At 42.9% G+C, this 24,547-nt stretch overlaps 1 long non-coding RNA gene across 3 annotated transcripts in view; it reads right to left on the minus strand.

The window, feature by feature from the left end:
- Positions 1–786: 786 nt before the first annotated feature.
- LOC140188752 (uncharacterized) overlaps positions 787–24,547 on the minus strand; it is a 28,695-nt gene continuing 4,934 nt past the window's right edge. Inside the window, exons 2-4 of one of the 3 annotated variants that reach the window (XR_011883378.1) lie at positions 18,797–18,888; positions 14,008–14,155; positions 787–1,563 (exon numbers count right to left, since the gene is read on the minus strand). This is a non-coding gene — a long non-coding RNA (uncharacterized lncRNA). Of the gene's footprint in view, positions 1,564–9,963; positions 10,011–13,570; positions 14,156–18,796; positions 18,889–24,547 lie in introns of those variants that run through there. The other 2 variants (XR_011883379.1, XR_011883377.1) reach the window with 2 other exon arrangements.

The raw sequence follows: 24,547 nt of genomic DNA on the forward strand, positions 1-24,547 counted from the left end.
AGAATCTTTATGGGTTGAGCTAAGAAATTGCAGGGGTAAAAGGACCCTGATGGCAGTTATTTATAGGCCTCCAAACAGCTGCAGGGATGTGGACTACAAATTACAACAGGAAATAGAAAAGGCTTGTCAGAAGGGCAGTGTTATTTGTGGGGGATTTTAACATGCGAGTGGATTGGGAAAATCAGGTCGGCACTGGATCTCAAGAGAGAGAATTTGTAGAATGTCTGCGAGATGGCTTTTTAGAACAGCTTGTTGTTGAGCCCACTAGGGGATTGGCTGTACTGGATTGGGTATTGTGTAATGAACCAGAGATGATTAGAGAGATTGGGGTGAAGGAACCCTTAGGAGGCAGTGATCATAACATGATTGAGTTCACTGTGAAATTTGAAAAAGAGAAGTGGCAAAATCTGATGTGTCCGTATTTCAGTGGAGTAAAGGAAATTACAGTGGCATGAGAGAGGAACTGACCAAAGTTGACTGGAAAGGGACACTGGCGGGAAAGACGGCAGAGCAGCAGTGGCTGGAGTTTATGCGAGAAGTGAGGAAGGTGCAAGACAGGTATATTCCAAAAAAGAAGAAATTTTCAAATGGAAAAAGGATGCAACCGTGGGTGACAAGAGAAGTCAAAGCCAAAGTTAAGGCAAAGGACAGGGCATACAAGGAAGCAAAAATTAGTGGGAAGGCAGAGGATTGGGAAGTTTTTAAAACCTTATGTTACGTACCCCGTAATTGGGTTGCCAAACCAGCAGAAATGGACCACTTAGTTGGAGTCTGGATTACTGGAACTAATAAAGTTTTATTAAAGAAATAAGTAACACAGTACTCTAATAGTAAGGATATAAATGCAACAGGTTAGCAATGAATAAACACACATGCACACAGAACTAGGATAATAGGATCAATCAAGCTCTATCGCAGTCTAGGGGTAAAACGATCAGTCTCAAGTGACACAGAGTTCAGTTCAGTTTCAGTTCGCAGTAATCGCCATCGTGCCGTTGGGGAGAGAGGCAGAACGAATGCTGATATTCAAATCGGATTCAACAGACCTTTGATATTCCTCGCAGTTAGCTTTTGGCGCGAGCCCTTTTTAATGTCTTCTGAGGTCACCAACTGTGACCCCTCCGTTCCGGATACAATCGTTCTTCAGCAGTGAACCCGGCACCCAGGCAAGGGTGGACACACACACCAGGTTCCCGCCGATCATACTGTCTCACCCTGTGCGTCTATGGTTGGTCCCGCGACCAGAACTCCAAAACTCACACCAACTTGTGGGGGCACACTGCACTTCCAGGGTCTCGTTGTCTCGTGATCTCGTGGTGTGGTGGTGTGTCCCTTGCCTTAGCGAACCTGTTCCTTTTATCCCCCTGCTGGGGTATCGCCTGTCCATCAAACTTCAAACAGTTCAGGTTCAAAGCAACCGGTCTCTGACAATACTCGGAACTGTGTCTCCTTTTCGTTAATCCCTCTCGTCTCTCTCTTATTAGCATTTTGAATGTTTCCTCCATTTGTCTCTCTCTTATCTCTCTTATCGGCATCTTCTGAAAACTTGGTCACACTCCTACCCTTCAAAGGATTTTTACTGGGTTAAAATTATAGGCATGAATACATTATTAGATACACACAAATATACATGTTCATCAGCTCTTTGGCTAACACAGAGAACTTTAAGTTGCCAACACCTTGACAGACAGTCAGCAATCACATTTTCCGTTCTTTTTATATGTGTTATTTTAATAATCCTCTAAGACCAGGCTCCAACTTAGCAAACTTCATGGTGGCCAAAAACACTAATGAGCTGTGATCAGTGTAACTTCTCAGTGGTTTTCGTCCCGGACCAAGATAACAAGGGTCGTCCCATACCAACTTAGCATTCTTTGGCAAGAGTTTAGTAAGAGGGTGGGTAATATCCGCAAAGTTCTTGCAAAACTTCCTATAGTACTCTCCCCCCCCATCTCCAAGAACCTTCTCAGGGCTCTCTTGTCTGTCGGGGTTGGGACGTCAGAGATAGCCCGCACCTTAACTTGCATCGGTGCCAGCTGCCCCTGTCTTACCACAAATCCCAGATAAGTTACCTTCGCATGGCCAAACTCACTTTTTGCGAGGTTCACTGTGAGGTTGGCTTTGGACAGCCGTTTAAACAGTGCCACAATGTGCTCCTCCCACGTGTCACTCCAGACCACTACATCGCCAATATACACTTCTGTGTTCTTTAGCCCTTTTGTCACTGAATTAATCATTCTATAGGGGTGTTGCTCACTAGGCTGACCTGATGTGACAACAATCCCATGTCCCGGCTCTCTGCATCGCCTCGGGACATTCGGACATACGTGTGCGTGCCGTTTAATTAGCTCTCTTAGCGGGTCGCTTTGTTTGGGGATTAAGTGAGAGAACTCATCAGCAAAGTTGGTCAACACAATAGAGTTCTCCCATCTGGTCAGCACCACACTTATCTTTTCAAAATGGGTCCTCCCCTTATCAAGTGGCACCCTAGCCTCAATAATTTTCATGATATCACCAGCTAGATCTGTTTTCTGATCATGGTGAGCTTTTAACATGTTAATAGCCTCTAACTGTGTTAACTCACATCTACAATAGTCAATAACATCCTTCCTCCTGCGTGGCCAGTAGAACTCTTTCATGATTCCGCCGACTGTTTTCCTCCTCCCAAAACGTCCACCGAGGGGTATCTTGTGGGCCAGGTTAAGAATCTCAGCCCCATAAATTTTTGGCACCATCCCCCATTCCTCATCTGCGGGCACAGTACTTGGTCTCCCTTTCTTCCTTAGCACTCCCTCCTCCACACAATAGCCTACTGGCTCCCTTTTTAATTCTGCTTCAGAGAGAGCTGTCTCTGTCAAAACCATCAGCTCCTTGCCTCGCTCCTGTGTCTGTACAAAGTCCTTCCTTGCTAATGATAAGTCTGCCTCAACTCCCCCACTTCCTCCTGTTTCACTACACTCCTTCTTTTCACTTTCTAACCCCCCCTGCTACAAGGCTGGTAAAAACGTCTCAGCCAATTCTATAGTTACTTCGGCAGCCTTTCTCGACATGTGTCGAGTCACTGCACAAACAGTATAAACCTGTGAGTCCATGGGCGGGGCCTCAATCCTGGCAGGCTGGCTTGTCAGTTTTACTGCTGAGAACACATTTCCGCCGGCGAGGTCATTACCGAGTAAGACCTCCACATCTTTCATCGGTAGTTTGGGCCTCACCCCGATCGTGACCAGTCCGGAGACCAAGTCGCTTTTTAAGTGTATCTGGTGCAAAGGTACTGCTTCAGTCCCTTTCCCAATGCCTTTTATGACCCTGACTTTCCCAGTCTCGGTCTCTGAACTAAAGTCTAACACACTCTTTAATATCAATGACTGACACGCTCCTGTGTCTCTCCAGATCCATACTGGAACTGGGTTTAACCCCTCCTTCACCAACATTAATCCGGCCGAGATAAACCTCTCGCGCCCTTCCTGAACTTTGTCAGACCTCTTCTCTCCTAGCGGTTTGCTTACCAGCTCAATACAGCCAGTCGGAACCACCGTTTTCCCGTTTCCCGTCTCCTTCTTTGGGGCAAAGCATCTGGATGCAAAGTGTCCGACTTTCCCACAATTATAGCATATGACCCCAGGGGACTTCCTACCAAACTGCTCCGGGTCTACCTTATCCTTCTCACTAGTCCCCGGCTTACTTTCTGACTTTTCTGGTGGACTCTCCCCGCCGTCCTGACTACCCTTCTGGTAGCCTTTACTCGGGGCAAACTTCGTTTTATGTGTCAATGCGTACTCAACCGCTAACTTAGCAGTTGCGGCTAAAGTGTCTGCCTCTTTCTCATCTAGGTTCAGGGACACAACCTTTAAACTGCTCAATCAGGATTAGCTGTAGCAGTTTATCATAATCCCCATTGACCCCTTTCATATTGTGAGCACCAACGCTCACAATATGTCTGCAGCTCACGGGCAAATTCTAAATACGTGCGTCCCACTGCTTCCTCGCATTCCGGAACCTCTGCCGGTATGCCTCCAGGACCAACTCATAAATCCTGAGGATGGCCTCTTTCACCACCTCATACCTCTGGGCATCTTCTGCGGACAAAGCCGAATAAGCTTGTTGAGCCTTCCCTTTAAGTACACTCTGAAGCAAAACAGCCCACTTATCCCTCGGCCAGTCCTGACTTACAGCAACTTTTTCAAAATGGAGAAAGTACCGATCAACATCGGTCTCGTCAAATGGGGGAACCAGCCTAACCTCCTGGGTCGCCCTGAACCCTCCACCTTGGTTCGGCATGGGCCCCTGCTCTGCCCTTATCTTTAACCTCTCCAGCTCGAATTTCCTTTTCCTCTGTTTCTCTTCTCGCTCCAACTGTTTGTCCCTCTCTCTCTCTTGCCGTTCTAACTGTCTCTCTCTCTCTTGCCGTTCTAACTGTTTCTCTTCATGTTCTAGCTGTCTTACCCGGAACTCGTGCTCCAGTCTCAATTTTTCCATCTGCACCTGTACTGCGTCTCCACCAGGTTTTCCAATAGATATCACCTCCAGCTCCCCTTGGGGAAACACACCTTTAGATACATAATGCTCTACAATAGCTCTGTGTATCTTCTCTCTCCTCATTGTCGACTTCCCCTTAAAAAGATTCAACCGTTTGGCCACAGCTGCCAATTCTACTTTCCTGGCATCCTCTAATGCCTCCAAGGTTGGCGCCTTTAGAAATTCCTCAATCTCCATTTCTGCTGTTTGCCTTTTCTTTCTTTCGGGAATTTTAACTCAATCAATTTACCCAGTCCCAAATTTAGCGTTCAAAATCGCGGATGAGAACCCCACTTATGTTACGTACCCTGTAACTGGGTTGCCAAACCAGCAGAAATGGACCACTTATTTGGAGTCTGGATTACTGGAACTAAGGAAGTTTTATTAAAGAAATAAGTAACACAGTACTCTAATAGTAAGGATATAAATGCAACAGGTTAGCAATGAATAAACACACATGTACACATAACTAGGATAATAGGATCAATCAAGCTCTATCGCAGTCCAGGGTGTGACGAAAGTACACATAGACTAACATGTTGACTGTCCTGTGCTATCACCAGTGGGATCAACAGTTGATCTGCCACCTGTCTTCAGGAGAGAGATAAGTAAGACAATGGAGCAGCATTTGGAAATGTTAATGAAGAGACGAGAGAGATTAACAGAAGGAGACAACGGTCTGGGTATTGTCAAGACTGGTTTGCTTTGAACCTGAACTGTTTGAAGTGATGGAGAGGCGATACCCCAACAGGGGGATAATAAGGGACGGGTTCGCTAAGGCAACAGACACCATACGAGACACCACTCACGACACCACGAGGTATCGAGACCCTGGAAGCGGTGCATCCCCACAAGTCGGTGGGAGTTTTGGAGGGTTGTCACGGGACCAGCCATAGACGCACAGGGTGGAAAGATTTGGTCGGCAGGAACCTGGTGTGTGTGTCCACCCTTGCCTGGGTGCCGGGTTCACCGCAGAGGAATGATCGTATCTGAAAACGGAGGAGTCACAGTCGGTGACCTCAGAAGACACTACAAAGTGCTCGCTCGAAAGCTAACTGCGAGAAATATCAAAGGTCTGTTGAATCCGATTTTGAATATCAGCATTCGCACTCTCTCTCTCTCTCTCTTCAACAGCACAACAATGATTGCTGCGAACTGAACTAAACTGAACTCTGTCACTTGTGATTGAACATTTTACCCCTAGACTGTGATAGAGTTTGATTGATCCTATTATCCTAGTTCTGTGTACATGTGTGTTTATTCAGTGCTAAACTGTTGCATTTATATCCTTACTATTAGAGAACTGTGTTGCTTATTTCTTTAATAAAACTTCCTTAGTTCCAGTAATCCAGACTCCAACTGAGTGATCCATTTCTGCTGGTTTGGCAACCCAGTTACGGGGTACATAACAAGGGGTAAAATGATCAGTCTCAAGTGACACAGAGTTCAGTTCAGTTTCAGTTTGCAGTAATCGCCATTGTGCCGTTGGGGAGAGAGACAGAGAGAGAGCGAATGCTGATATTCAAATCAGATACAACAGACCTTTGATATTCCTCGCAGTTAGCTTTCGGCGCGAGCCCTTTTTAATGTCTTCTGAGGTCACCAACTGTGACCCCTCCGTTCCGGATACAATCGTTCTTCTGCGGTGAACCCGGCACCCAGGCAAGGGTGGACACACACACCAGGTTCCCGCCGATCGTACTGTCTCACCCCGTGCGTCTATGGTTGGTCCCGCGACCAGAACTCCAAAACTCACAACAACTTGTGGGGGCACACTGCACTTCCAGGGTCTCGTTGTCTCGTGATCTCGTGGTGTGGTGGTGTGTCCCTTGCCTTAGCGAACCTGTTCCTTTTATCCCCCTGCTGGGGTATCGCCTGTCCATCAAACTTCAAACAGTTCAGGTTCAAAGCAACCGGTCTCTGACAATACTCGGAACTGTGTCTCCTTTTCGTTAATCCCTCTCGTCTCTCTCTTATTAGCATTTTGAATGTTTCCCCCATTTGTCTCTTTCTTATCTCTCTTATCGGCATCTTCTGAAAACTTGGTCACACTTACAAAAGGAAACTAAGAAGGTCATTAAGAGGGAAAAGATTGACTATGAAAGGAAGCTAGCAAATAATATCAAAGAGGATACTAAAAGCTTTTTCAAGTATATAAAGAGTAAAAGACAGGTAAGAGTAGATATAGGTCTGATAGAAAATGATACTGGAGAAATTGTAATGGGAGATAAGGAGATGGCAGAGGAACTGAACGAGTATTTTGCATCAGTCTTTACTGAGGAAGACATCAGCACTATACCAGACACTCAAGGGTGGCAGGGAAGAGAAACGTGCGCAGTCACAATTACGACAGAGAAAGTACTCAGGAAGCTGAATAGTCTAAAGGTCGATAAATCTCCTGGACCAGATGGAATGCACCCGTGTGTTCTGAAGGAAGTAGCTGTGGAGATTGCGGAGGCATTAGCGATGATCTTTCAAAAGTCGATAGATTCTAGCATGGTGCCGGAGGACTGGAAGATTGCAAATGTCACTCCGCTATTTAAGAAGGGGGCAAGGAAGCAAAAAGGAAATTATAGACCTGTTAGCTTGACATCGGTGGTTGGGAAGTTGTTGGAGTCGATTGTCAAGGATGAGGTTACAGAGTACCTGGAGGCATATGACAAGATAGGCAGAACTCAGAATGGATTCCTTAAAGGAAAATTCTCCCTGACAAACCTATTACAATTTTTTGAGGAAATTACCAGTAGGCTAGACAAGCGAGATGCAGTGGATGTTGTATATTTGGATTTTCAGAAGGCCTTTGACAAGGTGCCACACATGAGGCTACTTAACAAGATAAGAGCCCATGGAATTACAGGAAGTTACATGCGTGGATAGAGCATTGGCTGATTGGCAGGAAACAGAGAGTGGGAATAAAGGGATCCTATTCTGGTTGGCTGCCGGTTACCAGTGGTGTTCAACAGGGGTCTGTATTGGGGCCGCTTCTTTTGACATTGTACATCAACGATTTGGATTATGGAATAGATGGCTTTGTGGCTAAGTTTGCTGACGATGCGAAGATAGGTGGAGGGGCCGGTAGTGCTGAGGAAACAGAGAAACTTGGATAGATTGGAAGAATGGGCAGAGAAGTGGCAAATGAAGTACAATGTTGGAAAGTGTATGGTTAGGCACTTTGACAGAAGAAATAAACGGGCAGACTATTATTTAAATAGGGAAAGAATTCAAAGTTCGGAGGTGCAATGGGACTTGGGAGTCCTCGTATAGGATACCCTTAAGGTTAACCTCCAGGTTGAGTCAGTAGTGAAGAAGGTGAATGCAATGTTGGCATTCATTTCTAGAGGAATAGAGTATAGGAGCAGGGATGTGATGTTGAGGCTCTATAAGGCGCTGATGAGACCTCACTCGGAGTACTGTGGGCAGTTTTGGTCTCTTTATTTAAGAAAGGATGTGCTGACATTGGAGAGGGTACAGAGAAGATTCACTAGAATGATTCCGGGAATGAGAGGGTTAACATATGAGACCTTATAGAAACATTTCGAATGTTGTAAGGTATGGACAGAGTGGATGTGGCAAAGTTGTTTCCCATGATGGGGGAGTCTAGTACGAGAGGGCATGACTTAAGGATTGAAGGGCGCCCATTCAGCACAGAAATGCGAAGAAATTTTTTTAGTCAGAGGGTGGTGAATCTATGGAATTTGTTGCCATGGGTAGCAGTGGAGGCCAAGTCATTGGGTGTATTTAAGGCAGAGATTGATAGGTATCTGAGTAGCCAGGGCATCAAAGGTTATGGTGAGAAGGCGGGGGAGTGGGACTAAATGGGAAATTGGATCAGCTCATGATAAAATGGCGGAGCAGACTCAATGGGCCGAATAGCCGACTTCTGCTCCTTTGTCTTATGGTCTTATGGTCTCTGCCTTCTATGGGCAAGCCAATGCTGTATCCATGATCAAGTTTCCCTGGATGTCATGCCTCCTACTCTGTAAGCTTGCCATTGGGATCTCTAACAAATACCTTACTAAAATCCATATGTACCATGTCCACTGCTCTACCTTGATTAATGTGTCTTATCACATCCACTAAGAATTCAATCAGGCATTACCATCTCCTCACCAAGTCATACTGGCTATCTCTGATCATACTATGCATAAATGGTTGAAGCAGACTGACCTCACTATGGGCTCTGACCATTAATATTACATTGCAAACAATTTAGCATCACCAAATCCTAAAATAAAATACTTTGCAACCAGTTATTTTTTGTTTTATTGCAGAAAATGGAAGAGAAATAAAACTGTCTGCATTGCAAATATTCATTGTGATACATTAGCCCAGGATTACATTGTACAATGAAACAAATGTTACAAAATTATTACACCATTAAATACACAAAATGTGACTTTTCTGCATTGTTCTATTTTAGATTGGGGTGGCCAACCTTTTACATTCCATGTGTCAGCTTTTTCACGCACAAGTTCAGATGTGCCATACAACTCTTGTACCCCCATTCAATTCTTGTAAAAATATGTTAATATAGACATATTTAGTATTTTTAAATGATATATTGATTTAATATAAAAACAAGATAAACATTACTTACCTCAATGAGACTTTTAACAAATATATTTTGTCTTCTTTTGATTTCTTCCTTTTTCTTAATCACAGACTGTAACTCAGACCCAAGCACTAGCTTCAGTTTTCCTTCTACGTCCGATGTTGTGTTTTATAGTGTCTATTAAGATCATGTCTTCTATTATGTGAGGAAGTGTTTTCACAAACAATGCACAACAGTTTTCCTGATGGACCCGATATAAATAAGAGCTCATTTTTCCACCGTTCATTGAATTCACGCTTACTATCACTTTCTGCTTTTCTTTCCCTCATTTTTCTTTTGCACTGTGATGGGTAACTAAATGTAAAAACAAGGCTTAATTTTTGAAGAAGTACAACACTGCAAATGTTCACAAATGACGAACAAGGCACAAGTCTGTAGCGCACGAGTGTCAATTGTAACCTGACTGGCAAAAACCTGTGACGCACTGCTGGTGCAAACACCTGGTGCCTCAGGATCAAACGTGCATTGAACAGTTATGGAACGACTACAGAACAAAAGTCCTTCTTTCCTAGTTTGACTTATTGAATATTTTTTAAAATTGAAAACAGATTAATGTGAAAGAAGATAACATTCGCCAAAAGGTATGCACAAAATAATAAAATCGCTAAAAATAATTGCTAAGCTTTAGATTTATTCCCAGTAAAACCCATTTCTAGCTCTAAGCTGTTATAGATTTTTCTTTACAAATCAGTTTTTGGTTAATACTTTTTGGATGAGTAGGCTTACTTTTTTATTATTATCACCGGGGTACAATGCGCCACTTCCAATCATCCAATGCACCACTTCTGCCGCATGCTCTATAGGTTGGCCATCCCTGTTTTAGATAATGATCCAATTGCAATGCAAGCATCCATCTGGCCTACTGGAAGAATCCTTAATAATACTGTTGGTTCAAAGTAAATTGTACAATCAGGTTCAGGTTCAATGTCATCTGTACAATAAAGTGGAATAATGTTTCTCTAGACCACGGTGCACTCACAAAACATATATCACACGCAGCATATAAAACAAAATATTACCCAAACATGTGCTGTAGTGCACAGCACAGGTAAACAATAAGCAATAAACAAAGCAGAAAACAGTAAATAGCTCACTGTTCTAAAGATGAGACCTCAGTGATGGTAGGGTGTTCATCAGTATCAATTGCCTCTTCTCCCTAACCATGAACACGCTGGTTAAGGCAACTGAAGTGGAGTGTAGAGGCCCTCTGACTATGACAGGTGTGTGACAGCACCCCCCCCCCAATCATGGATGACCTCATGGTGACAGCTACCTCAGTCCCAGGTTGTAGGTGGATCCTTCAGGGGCAAGGCTGAACTTTAAGCCAGAGATGACCTTCAAAGATAGCTAGGCCTCCCGCATAACCTGAGCAGCAGTGCTCTGTCTGGCAAGAGGAGTAAACTACAACTTCACTTTAGCAGCCTGAATGAGGGGTTTCTGGTTCCACATACAAGAGAGTTGCTGCTAGACAAAGATTCCAGCAACCCCAAAGTCTCATCAGCAGGCATTGAGGTCCAGTCAGGCAGGAAATGGAAGGCCAAGGTCGCAGTGGGGATGCTGAGTTTGGTAATGAAGGGGTTGGCAGCTTCCCTTCAACACACTTCGATAGGGCCCAGGTCAGGGACAGGTGGAAGCTTGTTCAGGAAGAGATACAAGCAACTGTTGAAAAAACGTATACCACCAGGATGGTAGGAAAGGGGCAGCAGGAAGCTTGGAGCAGATGGGAGGGTGCACTGAAGTGGAATATCTCCTGGGCCAACATCTGGCAGGCAGAACCCTAGCATATCAAGGTCATGATCTAGGCTGTGCATGACTTCCTGCCTAGACCAGCAAACCTTTTTGCTTGGGGAAAAAGTGAGGCACCATCATGTCCTCTCTGGCCCTGGTAGAGGGACGCTGGAACATATCTAGAGCAGTTACCTGGAAGAAGGCCACTACCACTGGTGTCATAACCAGATGCTGAAACCAGTAGCAGAAAGTATCTCCTCAGTCATTAGCGATAGTAGGAGCTCCGCTAACCCAGAAAGCCCATGGCCTTTGTAAAAGCTGGAGATCAACCACAGTTGCAGCCAAGATCACCATGGGTTTGCTCACTACAGCATTTGACCAGCAACTGAAAGTCGATCTTGGCAAGCAATAAAGTTCCCTGTCTTCATCACATCATCATCCCTGAGGCTTGACATGGTTATTCTGTCAGAAACCTCGAAGCAAGTGGTCATGGTAGAATTGACAGTTCCTTGGGAAGATTTGATTGAGGAGACATTTGAGTTTAAGAAAGCTAAAAACCAGGAGATGGTAGAGTAGTGCCAGAGACAGGGGTGGAGGGGTAGAGGTGGGGTGTAGAGGTTTTGCTGGCTGCCAACTCTCCAGAACCTACTCTCTCTTTGGTATTACAGGGGCTGCAAAGAAAAGAGCCATCAGGACTGTCACAGAGGCTGCTGGGCGAGACTTCAGAGAGCTATGGAGCAAGAGGCATGACCCTTGGACAAGTGCTGCTCAGACACTAGCTAGGGCCGGCCTGATCAACCTTTGCTAGGTCACCTGGGCAAAAGTGTCTGATGTTGAAAGACCCAAAACACCCGATGTTGCCAGGTTACATCACTGATGATGTGTCCCAGCGCATCCTAGGAAGTATCCCAGCATCACAGCCTGAGGGAAGAAGTTGTTACCTAGTCTGACAGTCCTAGTCCTGATGTTCCTGTATCTCCTTCCTTTGCTACACTTTTTGTGATAACTGTTGACTCAAACTCATCAGCATTAAATTGTTCAAAAAATGAATATTCCCAAATGATGCAGCACAACAAAATATATAAAATAAAGTACCTTACAACTAGTTAACAACAAAGTTTTATTTTTGATACTGGCCATGGAATGAAATACATTGTAAATTCACATTTGCCGCATTCTTTGTGATACCTTTGGTTATAACTCATCAGGATTAACGACCACTTAAAATAATTTTACCAGATCATTCAATAATATCAAATACATGAAATAAATAATTTTATAGCCAGTTACAGCATTATCTTATTATAATAAGGGCAGTGAAGGCAAATCCAGTCGAGATCTCCGTCTCTCATTCAGCCTGCTTGTTACGTGCTCTCTGATACTAAATGATCAGAGTTAGGTTGTACAGTCACTAACCTGCAGCAAGTAATTCAGCAATATGAAGTCATAAAAGACAAACCTTGAAAGACATACTTCACTGTTTTATTTTATAAATAGCAGTGGAATGAAACAGTCCACATTGTAAGTAGCCATTTAGAGTATTTGAAGCATTCTCTGCGATATTGTTGGCTACAAATAATCAAGATTATGTTGAGAATGAGATGAATGTTACCAAATAAATTGGCACAACAAAATACCTCAAGTCTTTACAGACTTTGTTCTGTAGGAATGGCAGTGGAATGGAACACTCGACATTGCAATATTCCTTTTTGCCTCTGAAATATTCTTTATACCATTCAATCTAACTGAGTGGTTGTTACTAAATGATTAGGCATCATCACATGGAAACAATGTTACTGCATTGTTTCACTGCAGTGAATGGCAGAGTGGAATAAAGCATCTGTGTCAGCTATTCAGCTACAGTATACCATTCAGCTATTAGCTGTGTCAGCTAATCCTCTCGGGAGGGGGGGAGAAGATGGCGGCGTGATGACAGCGGTGCCACTTCGGTGATGAATATCTGTTATCTGTCAAGTAGGGGACCGTGCACAATCCTGATTTGATGGAGACAGATGTGAGAGCACAGCGGAACATCTGGAAAACTCCTGAAATGACTGCTTTGCTGCTGCTGCTGTGTGGTAAACGGAATCTCCCGAGCTGAAGGCCCTGAAATCCTCGGCTTTGCGTGTTTCAGCGGCCGGGGAGAGGTCGAAGGCGCTCGGCAGAGGATGGCGCTCGGGAGGCTGTATCAGAGAGGCTGCTCAGAAGCTCGGAGTTTTCGGACGGATGGACTCGGGGTCAGCTGCTTCCAAGGTATCGGCAAGTTGACGGTGCCTGGAGGTTTATGGCAGGGAGTTTCTCCCTTTTGCTGCCTGCTATCGGGGACTCAGGAGTCGATCGACTCGGGACTTTGAGACTTTTTTTTTTACTGTGCCCATGGTTTGTTCTTTATCAAATTATGGTATTGCTTTGCACTGCTGTAACTACAAACGTTTGTATATGTTATAATTATGCAGTTCTGTCAGTGTTAGTCTTTGGTCTGTCTTGTCTTCTGTGATATCACTCCAGAGAAACATTGTATCATTTCTTAATGCATGTATGCATTTCTAAATGATAATAAAAGAGTGTTCTCATAATCTAATCTAATCTAACCTTGTAGCATTCTTTGTGATATTGTTAGCTATAACTAATTAGGATTATGCTACACAATTATGAACTGATTCAGCACACCCAAATACACACAGTAATATCCATTACAGCCAGTTACTTCTTGATTTTATTTTAAATAATGGCAGTAGAATGGAGCCATCTACAATGTCCGCTTAGCCTATTTGCAGTATTCGTTGTGCACTGTCCACTCAAACTAATCAAGAGTAAGTTATTCAATCAAAATGACATTACCACGTGATTCAGCACCATGAGGCACATAAAATAATACTCCTCACAACCACCTGCTTCATTGTTTTTGTTTAGATAATGACAGTGGAATGAAACATAATCAGTCTGCATTGCACATTCATATTTCAGTTGTTAGCTCTAACTGATCAGGATTACATTGTACAATGAAATAAATATTGGCTCCATCAAATCCAGTGTCCAACCAATTACTTTATTGTTTTATTTCAGTTAAGAGTGGAATGAGAGGCTGGTCATGGCACACATTAACTACAGCCTCACACACAGACACTAATGAACCACTGTAATTCACCTACCACAGAAACAGGTCTCAGCAGACACCATCTCCCTTGCCCTGCTCTCATCACCAGAGCACCCGATGTTTATTGATTGGAGCTGTATCTTCCATACTATGATTCCAAACAAACTCATCACGTTCTGGACCCTGGGAATCAACACCTGCAACTGAATCCCACACTTCCCAATCAGTAAAGATAGACAGTGACACCTCCACCATAATGATTCAAAACACTACTACTCAATAAGGGTTTGACTTCAGTTCCCTTCTCTACACACAATATACTCATAATGCCATGGCCAGATCCTGCTCTAACTCAAAGTAAATGTTCTTATCAAAGTACATTGATGCCACCATATGCAACCCTGAGATTCATTTTCTTGAGAGCATAATAACCATAACAAAATCATTGAAAGACTGCCCAACTAGAGCGTTCAACCAGAGTGCAAATACAAAAGAAGAAATAATAATTAATAAACAAGCAAGCAAGCAAGCAAGCAATAAATATCAAAAACGTGAGATAAAGTGACCTGGGCTGTGGAAACATTTCAATGATGGGGAGAGTGAAGTTGAGTGAAGTTATAGATGACACCTCTACTGTGAAGAGGATGGCACCAGCAAACAATGCAACAAACCATCCTTCAGGTGGTTCACAAAATTACTTTCTTCACTTCTTTAATGTCTTCTTTTTCTTTCCAATGTGGTTCTGCTACTGTTGGAGCCTGTGGTCTACATGGTGGTGTGTTTTCGAGTTGATTGAGCGATCTGGTGCTTTGCTGTCTCCAAGGGTGTTCAGTGAATTTTCAAGCCTCGAGGCCAAGTAGCCTGGAGAGCCTGTGATCACCTCCATTTCTCACTGATTAAACCATTGAGGAAGATTGAAATCATTGAGGCTAGAGCGGAAGGCCAGTGGGCATTCCATACCATCCACCAGCCTGCCGGAGGAAGGTATCTGTGTGTGAGTCTCTCCCTCCCTCCCTCTCCCTCTCCCTCTCTCTCACTGCTGCCGGAGGAAGATGTCTGCATGTAACAGTCTCTCTGTCTTTCTCCTTCTCGCTTACTGGTCCCAGAGGAAGGTCCCTGTGTTCAAATGGTCTCTCTCTCTCTCCCTCAATGCTTTTGAAGGATGGTCAGTCCTGGGTCTTGGGCAAGGTTTAATCCGTGAAGTTTCTGAATTGGACTCTGTAATTCATATTATGATGTTTTTCTCGTTTCTGGTCACTCCTTTTTTGTTGCTGTTTTGTATGATTTTGATTGGGGCGGCCAGCAGGTAATGAATGACACTGCACTAGATTGAACTGAACTGAGCTGAAGTGAATATGCCTGGATCCTTTCAAAGACTTTGTGAGTTGCTGTTTTATATTCTACGTTTTTCACCTTTTTTTTTGCTGTTTGCATGATTTGTTTTTTTCTGCATGTGGGTGGGGGCGGGTTCATGGTTTTCTTTGTTATGTGGCTGCTTGTGGGAAGACGAATCTCAGGGTTATATACTGCCAACGTACTTTGATAATAAATGTACTTCGAATCTTTGAATCTCAAACAAAGATAAGTCAAATTTAAGGAAGAGCTTGTGACAAAGTTGTCATGGTTTCATGACAGCAACATTTCTCTCAATATCAGTAAAGCAAAAGAGATGGTGATTGATTTTCAGAAAGCAGGTGCACATGCTCCTATCTGTATCAATGGTGTTGTGGTTGAGAGCGTTAGACCTTCAGGTTCCTAAGAGTAAAAGATAAAACCAGTAGCCTGCCCTGGGCCAACCATATAGACACGATGGCCAAGAAGGCTCATTAACACCTCTACTTCCTCAGGAGGCTAAAGAAATTTGGCATGGCCCTGTCAATCCTTCCTAATTTTTTCCACAAAGGCTTGATATGGTTATTGTTCTTCCCTGCAAGAAACTGCAGATAAATGTGGATGGAAACCAACCTCCCCACCATGGACTCTGTACTTCTCACTGCATTAGTAAAGTAGTTAGTATAATCAAAGACATCACTCACACTAGACGTTCTCTCATCTCCCCTCTTCCATCAGGTAGAAGATACAAAAGCCTGAACCGCCAGGCTCTAAGACAGATTCTACCCTGCAGTAAGACTATTTAAGACTATTAAGTGGTTCCCTAATATGAGAAGATGGATTCTTGGCCTCACAATCTATTTGTCATGATTGTTCACCTTATCGCAGTCCTGCTCTACACTTGCACTGTACCTGTTACTCTTAATTTGAATTGTTATTGTCTTACCTTGTTCAATCTCAGTGCATTTTGTAAAGATTTGATCAGTATGAACATTGTGCAAGGCAAGTTTTTCACTGTATCGCAGTACATGTGTCAATAATAAACCAATTCCAAATTAGCCTGTTTGAAGCATTGAGGATGTGTTGTGGCATCGTTGGCTCTAGTTTCTCAGGACTGAGATGTACAATAAAATGAATGCTACCAAGCAATTCAGCATTACTGAATACATAACACAAAACACTTTACAACCAGCTACATTTTGTTTTACTTCACATGATAGCAATGGAATTAATTTATCAAGTCAACATTGCCAAAACCCAATAAGCATGATCAAAACAGAGAATTTGTTTTAATACTGTTGGCTCTAACTTCTCAGGATGAACTTATGCAATTAAACAAATGTTACCGAAGGATTCAGCACCAAAACATTCACAAAGTAAAGTATTTACAATGAGTTAAATCATTGTTTTATTTCACATATTTACAATGGAATCTATTTTCCAGTCCACATTACAAACATCCATTTAGCTTGCTTTAAGTTTGAGTGGTGATGCCTTCTGCTCTCAGAGTCATAAAGCACTGCATGAGAGAAACAAGCCTACTCCCTGCTTAACTGTTATTCTGCGTAGTCCCTGGGCCATAACCCTACATACACCTCCATCCATGTACTTATGCAAATTTCTCTTAAAATGCTGACATTGAAACCACATCAACCACCTATGCTGGCTCAATCTTTCCAGATTAACTGCCAAGTCATATGAATGTTACCAAATAAATCAGCATCATTCAATACATAAAATCAAGTACTTCACAACAAGTTATCTCATTACTTGGTTTTATAAAATTGTAATGGAAGCAATTTGTCCAATCAGCATTGTAATTACCCATTTAGTCTGTTTGAAGCATAGAAATGTAAAAGCCTTGCTCAGCTTTTCCTCATAAGACAATCCTGGTAAATCTTGTCTGCAGCTTCTCTAAGGTTTCCATATCAGTCCTATAATGAGGAGGCATGAACTGAACACAATACTCCAAGTGTGGTCTAGCCAGGATTGTGTAAAGCTGTATTATAGAGCCTTGTGGCTCTTTGCTGTAGATTTCTATGTTCTATCCCCTGAGTAAGGAAGTCCTGTACACAATATGTCTTTACAATCATCACATAAACTTGGTCCAGAGATCTCTCTGTTCCTCCATATTTCTAAGAATCCTGTCATTAATTTTGTACTGCGCCTTCAACTTGGATCTTCCAAAGCATATCACTTCACACTTTTCTGCATTGATTTCCATCTGCTATTTACCACTCAGCTTTATTAACATGGAACAGTACAGACAGGAACAGGCCATTAGACCCACAGTGTTGTGCCAAACACTCAAATACTAATCTCTCCTCGCTACACAATGTCCATATCTCCCCATCTTCCTTACATCCTCTAATGTATTTGCCTCTATCATCTTACTAGGCAGCACATTCCAGGCATCCATGACTCCCTGAGTAAAAAACTTATCTCTCAAATCCCTCTTGAACCTTCAATGCATGCCCTCTGGTGTTAGACACTTCTACCCTGGGAGAAAGATATTGTCCATATTTGCCTCTCGTTAACTTATAAACTTCTATCAGATCTCTCCTCAGCCTCCGGAGCTCCAGAGAAAATAACACAAATTTATCCAGCCTCTCATGATAGCACATGCCTTCTAAACCAGGCAGTATCCTGATAAACCTCTTCTGCACCCTCTCCAAACCCTCAACATCCTTCCTACAGTGGGGCGATCAGAACTGTACGCAAGACTCCAGATGTGACCTAAGCAGAGTTTTATTAAGTTGCAGCCTAACCTCCTGACGTTTTAATTAATGCCTCAATTAATAGAAACAAGCATTCCATCAGCCTTCTTAACCACCTTATCGACCTGTGTAACCACTTTCAAGGAACTATGAACTTGGATCCCAAGATCTCTCTACTCAGCAGCACTATTAACTTAACAATACCCCTGCATTTGCCCTAATGAGGTGCAACACCTCCTATTTATCTGGGTTAAACTACATCTACCAATTCTCTGCCTATATCAGCAACTTTTGCCAGTCTTTTACGCTATCCACAACTCTACCAGTCTTGGTATCTTCCGCAACTTACTAACTCACCCATCTACATTTTCATCCAGGTCATTTATGTGCATCATAAATAGCAGAAATCCCAGCAGAACACCACTAATTACAGACCTCCAGCTTGAATAAGTCCTTTCAACCACTATCCTCTGTCCTTAATGCACAAGTGGTTCTGAGTCCAAACAGACAATTTGCTGTGCACCCCATGCATCTTTATCTTCAGCATTAGCCTCCCATGAGGGACTTCATCAAGCGCCTTACTAAAATCCATGTAGGCAACATCTACTGACCTACCCTCATCAATTTCTTTTATCACCTTATAAAAAAACTCACTTAGGTCGGTAAGACACGACCTGCCTGTCACAAAGCCATGCTGGCTCTCCCTAGTTAGCCCATGGGTCTCCAAATGCTCATATATCCTATCCTTTGGAATTTTTTTCCCGGTAATTTCCCTATAACCGTTGTGAGACTTACCAGACTATTGTTCCCAGGATTTTCCTTTGTTCCCTTCTTAAATAGAGGTACAACATTAGCCACTCACCAGTCCTCCAGGACCTCACCTGTGGCTAGAGAGGACACAAGAAAACCAGTCAAGCCCCCAGCAATCTCATCTCCTGCCTCTATCAAGTCACTTCTCACACTCCATTACTCTACAGCAAAAAGACACTCAACCTTCTTGTGACACTGCTTACTCTAAATTCTCAGGGTTAAGTTCTACCGTCAAATAAGTGTTGACAAATGATTCAGCACCATGAAATACATAAAATAAAGTTATTTAGAACACGGTACTTTATCATACTATTTTTGAAAATGGCAAAGCCCACTTTGGAAACATTGATTTTAACAATTTTGAAGCTCTATCTTCTCAGCAATAAGTTGTACAGTTAAATAAATTTTACAAAACAGTTCAGCAAATATGCGATGATACCAAGATTGAACATACAATCACAAGACATAAGGGTAGCTGGTTTACAAACAGAAGCTGTGTGTAATGAGATTGCTAGCAAGAAGCAGCTGATGATTAGGCAAAATTGCAGTCAAAGGGATGAGTTGCAATGTAAAAAACTGACAAAATTGAAAAGGGTGACTACTGAACTGAAGGTGTTATGCTTGCATGCACACAGTATATGGTATAAGGTAGATGAACTTGTAGCACAGTTACAGATTGAAATGTATGATATCGTGGGCATCACTGAATCATGGCTGAAAGACAATTATAGCTGCGAGCTTAATGTTCAAAGATACACATTTTATCGAAAGATGGGTAGTGTGGCTCTGTTGGTAAAAAATGAAATCAAATCATGAGAAACAGGTGACATAGATTAGGTGTAGAATGGTTATGGGTACAACTAAGGAATTGCAAAGTTAGAAAGGCCCTGATGTAATCTCAAAACAGCAAAAAAGATGTGGTCTACAAATTGATATGGGAGATAGAAAATGCATGTCAAAGAGGAAATGCTATGATAGTATTGGGGGATTTCAAAATGCAAGGAAATTGGGAAAATCAGGTTGATGCTGGATCCTAAGAGGGGGAACTTGTAGAATGTGTATGAGGTCACTTTTTAGAGCAGCTTATAATTGAGCCCACTAGAGGAACAGCTATTCTGGATTGGGTATTGTGTAATAAACTGGAATTAATTCAAGAACTTAAGGTAGAGCAACCCTTAAGGGTCAGTGATCATAATATGATAGAATTTACCCTGCAATTTGAAGTAGAAGCTTAAGTCATATAGATCAGTATTACAGTGGAGTAAAGGGAATTATAGCGGCATGTGAAAGAAGCTAGCCAAAATAGATTGGAAGGGAACACTAGCAGAGATGACAGCAGAGCAGCAATGGCTAGAATTTTTGACAGCAATTTGGAAAGCGCAGGATAGATACATTCCAAAGAAGAGGAAGTATTCTAAAGGTAGGATGGTGCAACCATGGCTGACAAGAGAAGTCAAAGCCAACATAGAAGTCAGAGAGAGTACATTATGGTCACTTGGCCTCTGGACCGAAATCTGTCCCTAGAAGGCCAAACTTTAGGGAGGATCTAATTAAATAGGCAGCGAAAATGCCCTTCACTTCAGATCCCTTCGCTAATTACTAACCTATCATGTCCTCATGTGTACCTACATATATTATTTTCTCTTTATTTAGAGATACAGTGTAGAATAGGCCCTTCCAGCCCTTTGAGCCACACTGCCAGCGACCACCCAATTTAACACTAGCCTAATGATGGGACAATTTACAATTTACAATCTACACAATCTAACTACAAGGCTGAGCAGAACTGGCAGTAAAACATTCCAGAAATTAGATCACATCCTCTTGGCTCCTTCTCTGATAGCGAGCAGGAACACAGCAAGGGAACTTTGTTTTAGGTTCACATTCCATGCCATGCCAGAAGATTATCAGTATGACCTTGACAGATGGGCAGAGATTTTGGGGCAGGCTGTATTTGAATAGCTGCAAGGAACTCCCCAGCCCAACCATGGAAAAGACCCAGCTCATTTGTCTTCACTTACTATTCAGGCTGCCTGATGACAATGTGTGCAATTTCTTCTTTTTCAGTCTGCCTTGCCATTGAGGTTGTGGAATGAATGACGGGTGGAACCTGATGCCTCTGCCATAACTTAGATCTCCCCCATCAATTTTCCCAATATCCTTCTATTCCGATCTATATAACTAATTACCTACCAACAAAAACTAGTACTATTACTGTTAGATTTTAATGTGTATAAGAAGACAAGACCATAAGACATAGATGCAGAACTAGGTATATTGGTCCATTGAGTCTGCTCCATCATTCCATCATGGCTGATTTATTACCCCTCTCAACCCCAATTTCCCCATAACCTTTAATACCCCGACTTATCGAGAGCCTATTAAACTCTACTTTAAATATATCCAGTGACTTGATCTCCACAGCCATCAGTGGTATTGAATTCTACAGATTCACCACCCGCTGGCAAAAGAAATTCCTCCTCATCACTGTTCTAAACGGACGTTTTTCTGAGACTGTGCCCTCTGGTTCTAGACTCATCCATTATAGGGAATATACTCTCCGCTCTACATCTGCTATCTAGGTTTTTCAATATTCAATAGGTCTCAATAAGATCCCCCCCTCATTCTTCTAAACCCCAGAGTCCAGAACCAGAGCCATCAAATGCTCCTCATAACTTAACCCTTTTATTCCTGGAATCATTCTCATGAACCTCCTCTGGGCCACCTACAGTGCCAGCACACCTTTTTTTAGACAAGAGACTCAAAACTGCTCATAATACTCCAAGTATAGACTGGTCAATGCCGTATAAAGCCCCAGCATTTATAAGTAGGTATGGTTTCCGTGAGGGGAAATCTTGCCCGAATCTGTTGGAATTTTTGAGGAAATAACAGGCAGGATAGACAAAGGAAAATCAGTGGATGTTGTTTACTTGGATTTTCAGAGGGCCTTTGACAATGTGCATATGAGACTGCTAAACAAGATAAGAGTCCGTGGTATTACAAGAAAGATATAAGCATGGGCAGAAGATTGGCTGGCAGGAGGCAAAGAGTGGGAATAAAGGGGACCTATTTGGTTGGCAGCCTGTGACCCGTGGTGTTCCTCAGGGGTCAGTGTTGGAGCATTTGTTGGCCTACTTTGACATATGCCTCCAAGTACCCCAAAGCCTCATCCTTAATAATGAGGTATCCTGAAACCTCATTCTTAATTATGGACTTCAACATCTTCCTAACTACTGAAGTCAGGCTAACTGGCCTATAATTTTCTTGCAACACACACAAAAAAATGCTGGTGAACGCAGCAGGCCAGACAGCATCTATAGGAAGAGGTATGGTCGACGTTTCGGGACGAGACCCTTTGTCAGGACTAACTGAAAGAAGAGATAGTAAGAGATTTGAAATTGGGGGGGTGGGGGAGATCCAAAATGATAGGAGAAGACGGGAGGGGGAAGGATGGAGCTAAGAGCTGGAAAGTTGATGGGCAAAAGGGATACAAGGCTGGAGAAGGGCGAGGATCATGGGACGGAAGGCCTAGATGCTGCCTGGCCTGCTGCGTTCACCAGCATTTTTTGTGTGTGTTGCTTGAATTTCCAGCATCTGCAAATTTCCTCGTGTTTGCTATAATTTTCTTGCCTCTGTCTCCTTCACTTCTGAAAGAGTAGAGTGACATTTGCAATTTTTTAATCCTCCAGAACCATTCCAGAACCTAGTTATTTTTGAAAGATCATTACTAATGCCTCCACAATCTCCTCAGCTACCTTTTTCAGAATCGAGGGGTATATTCACATCTTGCTGTCATGTTCCCTGTCTTCTGCATTCATGTTCCTGTTTTTAATCATTTATAAGTCTTCTTTGATCAAGAGGTCATTATTTAAATTTCATGTTATGCGATTGTTAGTGGACAGGCTCACTTTCTCCCTTTAGTTCTCTACGGCCAGCAATGGTGAACTAATTTGCATTTACCCAATACATGCTGGACTATGTCTCAACTTTTCAAGTTCTTTCCAGGAGAACTAAAACTTATTAGGTGCATTGACAATACCCAATATATGTATTTTAACCCTATGAAACATTCTTAGGAAAAGCAGCGTTTGTTCATTCCCCAGTGTTCCAATCTCCCTCCAAAAAATAAATTTAATCCATGTTTGTAGTTGTCTTCTTTCAGAGCCTTTACAAGTAACTGCAAATCTTAGAACAGTTAATTTCCACAGTGGAAAACTTTGGAAAGCATATTTTCCAAAGAGCAAAGGGAGACTGTGGGGCCCCAATGTGTTTGCACATTCACACAACTTCTTAAAGGCACAGCCCTCTTAAAAGATAAGAGCTCCTGCAAATTGACATCACCAAGTAGCACCTTTCCTGCTGAAGTATAGAATTAATTTAAATTGCGTTCCACTACAGATTTAACACACGACAGACTTTGCATTCACTGACACCCTCTCACCCAAGTGAACTCACATATGGCTACACCTCATGCAACGATTTTCAAACTCAAACTATTCACACTTTATCATAGCAGGTGTGCAGGGCAAATGACCTCCTCCCTATAAGAATGGGGAGGTAAGGCACCACCTAACTGCTCACACCTGTTGCTGCTGAAGGTCCTCCAGTGCCTTTTTCAGAAAACCTGAGTGGAATGTGAGGAACCTTGTGGAAGGTACTCTTATTGGGGGACGGCTTGGAGAATGAGCCTTCTCCCTTAACGACCTCCTTGCCTCTCCTACCCTGGTAGTGTAATTATTACCACTGGTTTGTACTGGTGCATCTACACAGATAGAAGGATGCCCACTTTGAGGGGGAACCCTGAGACTCTCTTCTAACCTCTATTTCCCATCTTCACCACTTAACCAAAAGTCCCGACCCTACATATGTGTTGAGTTCACCTCCCCAACAGCCCGTAACAGATTCCATCACCAGTCAGTCGTGCAGGCGAGCCTCTAACTGCTGCACCTTTAATAGTCGACAGGCCATCTCTGTGCTCCTATCCACTGTCTGTGCTGATTGGACAGCCTTCCCCATAAGACACAGGAGCAGAATTAGGCCAATCAGCCCACCGAATCTGCTCTGTCCTTTCATCATGACTGACCCCGGATCCCATTCAAACCCATACACCTGCTCTCTCACCATATCCTTTGATGCCCCGACCAATCAGGGGTCTATCAACTTCTGCTTTTAATATACCCACAGACTTGGCTTCCACCACAGTTTGTGGCAGAGCATTCCACCCATTCGCCAGTCTTTAGCTAAAAAATTCATCCTTGCTTCCATTCTAAAGGGTTGCTCCTCAATTTTGAGGCTGTGCCCCTTAGTTCTAGATACCCCCACCACAGGAAACATCCTCTCTTCATCCACCTTATCTAGTCTTTTCAACATTCAGTTAAGTTTCAATGAGATCTCCATGCATTCTTCTAAATTCTGGTGAGTATAGGCCCAAAGCTGCCAAACGCTCTTCATATGCTAACCCTGTAGGAGTGTTGACAAAAATTCACGAGTGTAATTACTTCTAATGTACATTTATTTGCCCTGCAAGCAAATGGCGACATCATATATATATATATGACCAAAACATAATTAAAGTACAGCGTAACACATAACATACACGGCAAACTTAACAGTCTGGGTGAATTCTGCCTAATGAAATTAAGGAGTCCCTACAACCCCTTCATTCCTGGAATCATCCTCAAGAACCTCCTCTGGACTGCCTCCAATGACACTACATTCTTTCTGAGATAAGGGGCC

The sequence above is a fragment of the Mobula birostris genome, chromosome 27 (genome assembly GCF_030028105.1).
Source record: "Mobula birostris isolate sMobBir1 chromosome 27, sMobBir1.hap1, whole genome shotgun sequence".
NCBI classification, from domain to species: Eukaryota; Metazoa; Chordata; class Chondrichthyes; order Myliobatiformes; family Myliobatidae; genus Mobula; species Mobula birostris.